Source organism: Tupaia chinensis, unplaced genomic scaffold, assembly GCF_000334495.1.
Source record: "Tupaia chinensis unplaced genomic scaffold, TupChi_1.0 Scaffold000704_1, whole genome shotgun sequence".
NCBI classification, from domain to species: Eukaryota; Metazoa; Chordata; class Mammalia; order Scandentia; family Tupaiidae; genus Tupaia; species Tupaia belangeri.
In genome coordinates, this window is record NW_006160227.1 from 18,438 (window position 1) to 26,667 (window position 8,230).

At 48.3% G+C, this 8,230-nt stretch overlaps 1 protein-coding gene across 1 annotated transcript in view; it reads left to right on the forward strand.

The window, feature by feature from the left end:
• Nucleotides 1–6,448: 6,448 nt before the first annotated feature.
• The window catches only part of ATG7 (autophagy related 7), a gene marked incomplete at its 3' end in the record, with an annotated part of 183,734 nt that continues 181,952 nt past the window's right edge, over nucleotides 6,449–8,230 (forward strand). Inside the window, 1 exon segment of the mRNA XM_014592471.2 lies at nucleotides 6,449–6,521.

The window sequence follows — 8,230 nt, forward strand, 5'->3', positions numbered from 1 at the left end:
AGTAGCGGGTTTTTAACCATTTGGCGACATTTACAAGGCGTATGATCTGAAGGGTTTTTTTTTTTTAATGCATTAACTAATTTTTATTTTAAAAGTGTATTCATGATAGGGTGCATGCATGAGAGAGGGAAGAGGAGAGGAAGAGAAGTCCCTTGCACAGAATCTGGCTGCAGTCCCCTTCCTCCGGTCCTTCAGGTCTTTGGGTCCTAGGCACGCGAGTGCATGCCTTGCAGGCTGCCCGGCCCAGGATTCAAACCCTGGTTGCCATGTAGAATCTGGCTTCTTTTGAGCAGCACATCACCACCTGCACCACAGAGCTGGCCCTGGCTGAGGTGGTTTTATTCTGTTTTTTTAGAATCATTTATTTAATTTAATTAATTTATTTAAATACGACACAAGAAAAGAGAGAAGGCAAGCCACCAGGTCTGGGACTCAAACCGTGGTCAGCCATGTGGGAGTCCAGCGTCCTTAACCACCACGCCACCTGCGGGACCCTGTGTGAGGTTTTTAAGAATGGCTTCCAGACCCAGTTGCAGTAGTGCACACTGCTAAGATGATGAGCTCTCTAGGGAAGCTTGGGTTCCATTTCTGGTCCAACCTAAAAGCATATGGTATGCACCTGGAATCCCAGCACCTAGAGACGGCTGAGCAAGAGGCTCTCGGGCCTGTTGATCAACAACACGGAGAGAGTCTGTCTTAAATAAAGGACGGCATGGTGGCACCTGTGGTCCCTACTGGAGGCTGAGGCAGGAATACTGTGACATAGCAAGGCCCGGTCTTGTTTGTACTTATTCATTTTTTTTTCCTTTTCCTTTTTTTGGGGAGGTTTTTTCTTATTGGGTGCATGCACTCACCAGAAAGACAGAGAGAGACAGAGAGAAAGAAAGCGAGAAATCTCGTCCCAGGGGGGCTGGCCACGCCACAATCCCTTCTCCATTCTCCTCTCGGGATCTTGGGCATGCATGCACACACACCCGGTGTGAGTTTAAGCCACCAGGTCCGGGACTTGAACTGCAATCGACTACATGGGAGTCTAGTAACATAGCCATGACGCCAACTGCTGGTCCCAAGTCTCTGTAGTCCCAGCAATATTAACTGATTTTTTTTTTTTTTGAGAGGTTTTTGCTATAGGGCATGTGCGCTCGCCAGACAGAGAGAGACAGAGAGACAGAAAGCAGGAAATCACCCCCCAGGGGGGATGGCCACGCCGCAATCCCTTCTCCTCCATTCTCTCGGAATCTTGGGCACTCAAGCACACACGCCCGACGTGAGTTTAAGCCACCAGGTCCGGGACTCGAACCACGGTCAACTACGTGGGAGTCCAGCGACATAGCCATTACGCTAACTGCTGGTCCCACTGATTTTGTTTTTGGTCATTTGAGGCGTGTTTCTTTGTCTTCGTCCTCAGCTTGCTGCTACTGCAGAGAGTGGGGCCAGGGACTGAAGAGATGGAGAGGAGAAATAGAGGTGGGGGTGGCAGAGGGGCAGAAATAAAGGGAGACTAAGGAGAGATGGGGGGAGGCAGAGTGACAGAGAGGAGGGAGTCAGGGGAAGAGACAGGGGACAAGAGGCTGTGATGAGAGAGAGGCAGATGAAGCCGGCGCAGGAGGGCAGAGAGGGTGAAATCCGGGCAGACTCAGGCAGAGAGCTGCAATGCTGGGTGGGGGGAGACAAAGGGAGAAACTGAGGCATGGGGGGGGGGACAGAAAAGAAGACGCAGGCAGCGGGGAACAGAAAGAGAAGACTAGGGGCCAGTAGGCGGCGTGGTGGTTAAGGCATTGGACTCCCACGTGGCTGATCACAGTTCAGGTCCTGAACCTTTAGCTTGAAAATCACTCCAGGCATGTGTGTGCACCTGCCCAGAATCCCGAGAGGGGAACGGAGGAGAAGGGACTGCAGCGTAGCCATCTCCCCAGAAGCGATTTCTCACTTTCCCTCTCTGGCTAGCACACATGCCCTATGGTAAAAACCTAAAAAGAAAACAAGGAAAAAGAAAGAAATAGGCCGAGGATGAATGCAGTTGGAAAAATCCCCACTCAGAAACACGTTGTTCATGAATATATTCCTAAGTTCCATGTATTCAAGGGAAGAATAGTCCCGGCTCAGTCCCTCCTCCTTCATCCCGCTCTCCTTCGGGGGTTTCGGGTACTCATGCACACATGCCTGGCATGTTTCTGGCTGCTGGGTCAGGGACTGGAACCGGTTAGCCAGGTGAGACCCAGCTGCCTTAGCCGTCAGGCCACAGGGCTGGCTTGACCTTGAGCTTTCGAAATAAAGAACATTCCTTAAAATGCTTCTCTGAAGATAAAATGAAAACAAGTCACCTATGGTATCACATACTTTTTTTTTAAGCACTATTTATTTATTTATTTATTTAATTCTATCTGCCATTATTATTATTATTATTATTATTATTATTTTGAGAGTTTTTTTTGCCATAGGGCACGTGCGATCGCCAGTTAGAGAGAGACATAGAGACAGAAAGCGAGAAATCACCCCCCCAGGGGGAATGGTCACGCCACAATCCCTTCTCCTCCATTCTCCTCTCGGGATCTTGGGCACACACGCACAAGCACCTGGTGTGAGTTTTAAGCCACCGGGTCCGGGATGCGAACCGCGGTCGACTACGTGGGAGTCCAGCAACATAGCCATTACGCTAACTGCTGGTTCCCACCATTATTATTTTTTAATTGGACCTGAGAGAGACAGGGAGAAAGGGAGTAAGCAAGCTGCCAGGTCCAGGACTCGAACCGTGATCAGCCATGTGGGATTCCAGCGCCTTTTAACTATCAGTCCCACATCACATTTTCAAAAGCTTGTGAAGTCATTCTATCAAACAGAATTTGTTATAAGCCTTATAACCTGGTCATGTTAGCAAGACCTTTATTCCGAAAAAAATCTCTGAGTCTGCAGATTGGCCATTTGATGAATCGGTCATTTGACTAATTGGCTTTGCAGAAAATTGCTGGCCTCTCTTTGAAGATGGGTACTCCACGGGCTTCTAGGAGGGAGCTCTACTAGTTGTAATGCAGGATGGAAATGATGCCGGGGCTTTCCTGGCTCTTACGCGCTCTAAGTGCTATAAAGAAAAGTGCTATTAAGATCTAATTTGTCAACATCTGTCATGCTAGGGGTTCTCAGGCTTTCAAAGCCTGGGTCGGCGTGGTAGACAGTTCCCATTGTGGGAGCGTGCGCTCACCTCAGCTGCGCTGTGAGACACAAGTGGTGAAACGGAATTGACCCGAATCACAGTGGCCTTGAATAAGTGCCACAGGGTCTCACTGCCCTGCTGTGTCTGAGAACATTCTCTGCCTTTTCTTTTCTTTTTCTTTTCTTTTCTTTTCTTTTCTTTTTTTTTTTTAAAGGTTTTTGCCATAGCCCCTTAGCGTTAAAAGGTAGTTTACCGAGAAAGACAGAGACTGTGAGAAGGAGAGTGAGAAATCACCCCTTCCCCTGGGAGGATGGCCATAACACAACCCCTTCTCCATTCTCCTCCTGGGATCTGGGGCACGCATGCACACAGGCCCAGCATGATTTTCAAGTGCTGGGTCCAGGACTTGAACCGCAGTCGGCCATGTAATGCCTTAATCACTACTCCACCTGCTGCTTCCCGCCCCCATTCTCTGCCTTCCTGTACCTACTGGTCCTACATCTTTTTTTTTTTAAAGAATTGCTTTTATTTAACTTTATTTTATTATTATTGTTTTTTTAATTTGACCAAAAAAAGAGAAAAAGAAACAGAACAAGAAAGCAAGCTGCCAGTCCAAGACTTGAACCTCAGTCAGCCGCGTGGGAGTCCAACGTCTTTAACCACTGTGCCACCTACTGGCCCCTCCTGGTCCTACATCTTTTTAAAAGACGTTTTGCCAGAACCAGCACAGGCTGTGATGGTTACATTGCTGGCAACCCACATTGTCAACTATGGGTCGAGTCCTGGACCTGTTAGCTGGGCACATGTGTATGCATGCCCAAAATCCCAAGGGGAGAATGGAGGAGAAGGGATTGCAGTGTGGCCAACCCCCCTGGGGGAGTGATATCTTACTTTCTCTCTCTCTGTCTCTCCAGCGAGCACATGTACCCTATAGCAAAAATCTCTCAAAAACAAACAAAATATTTTGCCAGGGGGCATGTGCACTCTCCAGAGAGAAGCAGGGAGAGAGAAACAGTAAAAGTGAGAAAGCGCCCCCTGTGGGTCATGGTCACACCTCAATGACTTCTCCTTAATTTCTCCTTCCTGTTGGGGATTTTAGGCACCTACACAGGTGCTGGTGTGCTTCTCGAGCCATCAAGTTCAACACTTGCACTGTGCGGTCGGCCACAGGGGATGCAGACATCTTAACCAGGCTCCTTAACTGCGACCCACTTTCAACCTGAGCCAGCGTACAACCCCTCCTCAGAATAAACTAGCCTCTGACCTCACGGACTGAGCCCTGGGCCCAGAGACTTGAAAAACACGCTGAGTGTGTGTGTGTGCGCGTGCACGTGCGCATGCGCCCAAAATTCTTAAAGGAGGGAAAAATGGATGAAAAAGGTTTTTGGCGTGGCCATCCCCATAGGGGTCCTTCTCACTTTCCCTCTCTCTCTTGCTCTCTCCAGTGAGCACACCCTTTGGCAAAACCAAAATTTTTTAAGAAAGATTTTTGTTACCGGGTGCATAAGCTCACTGGAGAGAGACAGAGAGAGAGAAAGTGGGAAATCACCCCCCAGGGGCATAGTCATGCCACAATCCCTTCTCCTCCATTCTCTATCGGGATTTTGGGCATGTATGCACACACATCTGGTGTGGGTTTCAGACCTTCAGGTCCAGGACTCAAACTGCAGTCAACCATGTGTGAGTCAAGCACCTTAACCACTACGCCACCTGGTGGCCCCTCTGGCAAAATATTTTTTTTTAGAGAGAAAAAGAACAAATGGCCTCAAGGTAAAATAGTCTCTATCTACCACCCTTCCACCCTTCCTCTCACTTTCCCATATGGGTTCTTTCTAGTCTTTTTACTCTTCCTCTGAAAGAAAAACTCTTTTGGCCTAACCATTGAGACACTAGCAGAGTGGCTCCCTATTCCAGCAGTCTCCCACTCCTATTACAGAGTCCTCCCCCTCTTCCTGATAAAGTATCCTCCCTAAGGCTGGATTTGTTTTCTTTTTCTTTCTTTCTTTCTTTCTTTCTTTCTTTCTTTCTTTCTTTCTTTCTTTCTTTCTTTCTTTCTTTCTTTCTTTCTTCTTTCTTTCTTTCTTCTTTTTTTTGAGAGGTTTTTGCTATAGGGCGCATGTGCTTGCCAGACAGAGAGAGAGAGAGACAGAGAGACAGAAAGCAAGAAATCACCCCCAGGGGGATCCCCACACCGCAATCCCTTCTCCTCTGGGGATTTTGGGCACACATGCACATTTGCCCGATGTGAGTTTAAGCCACCGGGTCCAGGACTTGAACTGCAGTCGACTACGTGGGAGTCCAGCGACATAGCCATTATGCCAACTGCTTATTCCTCGTTGTCTTATTTGATGTCAAACAAACCTAGGTTACAATGCCAGCCCCCAAACCCTTCAGCTTTATCCAAGCCTATGTTTTCCCAAGCCTATGTTTCTTAGCGTAAGTTCTTTCACATGTAAAATAGGAATAACACATCTACCTCGCAGGATCCTTGTGAAGATTAGAGATGTGAAACCCTGAAAACATGGTAGGTGGTCAGTAAATAGTGGTCATTGCTGCTGTTACTGTCTCTGGAGCTACATCGGGACAAGCCTGGAAAGGTCAAATTGAGAAATGTCTCCTGTCCATTGTCCTACCTGCCACACCTGTCCAATGCCTTGCACATGATTTATGTGCAGCAGATAGTTTAGGATAAATAACCCCAGCCCACGGACAGCAGAAGCTATGAGAACAGCTGGCTTTCAAAGTACACGTTTGGCATTCATTAGCCTTTCTTACTAAAATTCTCAGCTTTGGTCTCGGCACACCTGCCTCCGTAATGGTGTGCTACGTGTGATGCTGCCCCTCCCGGAAAATAACAGTAATAATTCCTGTCATCCTCTGAAATCAAAAGACTTTTTGTTGTTTGTGTGTTTGTTTAGTTTTTTGCTATAGGAGCATGATCCCGCCAGAGGTGAGGATGGTTACAAACCACCCCTCAGGGCGGATGATCACCAGCAATCCTTTCTCTATTCTCCTCTCTGGATTTTGGGCACGCAGGACACACGCCCTAGCGTAATCCTCCAGCCACTGTATCCGGGACTGGAACCGCGCACTGGGTCAGGTGCGATCCAGCACCTGCTAGGGCACACATGCATCCTTCGATTGGTAACATTTTCAGCGGTATGCCCCAGGCTGGGGCTCCGCCCCCTCTTTATGCCCCGCCTTCCCCGCGACTCTAAACCCTCCCACCTAGCCCGGTGCTAGGGGCGCATTTTTTGCCGGCTCCTGTGCGCATGCGCCCTCTTCCCCTCCCCGCAGGCGGGGGCGGGGCCATTGCGTCATCGCAGCGCGCGGGGCGGGCGACGCTGTGGTTGCCGGAAGTTGAGCTGCGGTAAGTGAGCCAAGGCTGGCGAGCGAGTGGTGGGTCTTTTGGGGTGGGTTTTGGAGATCTGGAGACGAGAGGCGAGCTCAGCAGTGAGGTGGAAGGTCACAGCGGGGCTCAGGATCCTCTCCTGTCCGTCTCTGGGCGGTCCTCCCAGCGCCAGAGAGTCACGGACTCCGGCTGTCGCCCTTCCTCTGCAGACTCGTCCCCTCTCACTGGTTCAGTCCGGGGGGCTTCTGACGAGGAGGATCGTGCTGCTTGCCTAAGTCGGTGCCCCCGGCTTGCGGTGGGGAGTGCCCAGTCCTCGGTGTTGGGACTCGGGAGTCGGGGCACCTGGGTGCTCATCCCAGCCTTGCCCGGTTTACTGTGTGGCTGCACGTCCCTCCCGTTTCTGATCTGTCCCCTCAATCTGTAAAGTGGGCTGAGACGGCATTTGCTGAGTGAGAAGGTTAAGTCAGTCTGTTTTAAGGGCTTTTCGGAGTTGGAGTGCTCGATTCTTGCTGTGGGTCCAGGGAGTTACAAATACTTTACAGGAGTCAGTCAAGTAAGGTAAATAAGGTTGCAACAAAAACTTTGTCAGGATCGAACGTTTTATTTATATTAAGTTTGATAGGTACGGTATTAACATATTAGGGAAGTGAAATGCCAACTTCAGTGTGCGTGTGTCATTTCCTGATTTTTTTTTTTGAGAGGTTTTTGCTATAGAGTGCGTGCGCTCTCCAGAAAGACAGAGACAGAGAGACAGAAAGTGAGAAATCACCACCACCACCCCCCCCCCCAGGGTGATGGCCACGCCATAATCCCTTCTCCTCCCTTATTCTCTTGGGATCTTGAGCACACATGCCTGGCGTGAGTTTAAGCCACCAGGTCCGGGACTTGAACCATAGTCGGCTACATGGGAATCCAGTGACATAGCCATTACGCTAACTGCTGGTTCTGCAAATAATCCAGTTTTGCAAAATACTGACTTATTTACTCATACTAACCTCAGCGAGGACAAAACATTTTGTTGCATTTTTTTTGTTGTTGTTCTATCTCCTGCGTATATTGTAGTACAATACCTAACATATTATATATGCTCAATAAATATTTGTGGGATGCATGAATAAAACAAATATTTACCTGATATGAGCTAGGCATTAGTGTAGATATAGCAGTAGAATAAGACAAACCTGTTTCATGGCTCCTAATTTTTTTGAATTATTTATTATTATTTTTTTAAGTTTGGTATAGGACATATGTGGTTATCAGAGAGAGAAATAGAGAGAAAGAGGGAAAATGAGAAAGCAAGCCACTAGGTCCAGAACTTGAACTGCCGTTGGTCATTGTGGGAGCCCAGTGCTTCAACTACCACACCGCCTTCTGGTGCATGGCTCCTACTTTCTGATAGTGGTGGTGATTGTCAACAAATGTTATACTTTCAAGGGTTGATAGATGTTTCAAATCCTGATAGATGCTACAAAAAGAAACAGAATTATGGGATGGAGAGTAACTTGGGAGAAGTAGAGGAAACTTTTTTTTTTTTAAGAGATTTTTGCTATATGGCACATATGCTTGCTGGAGAGACAGGGAGACAGAAAGCAAGAAATCCCCCAGGGGGTGTTGGCCACACCGTAATAATCCCTTCTCCATTCTCTTGGGATTTTGTGCATGAATGCACACATACTCAGTGTAAGTTTCAGCCCAACTGGTCCAGAACTCAAACCGTGGTCAACCAC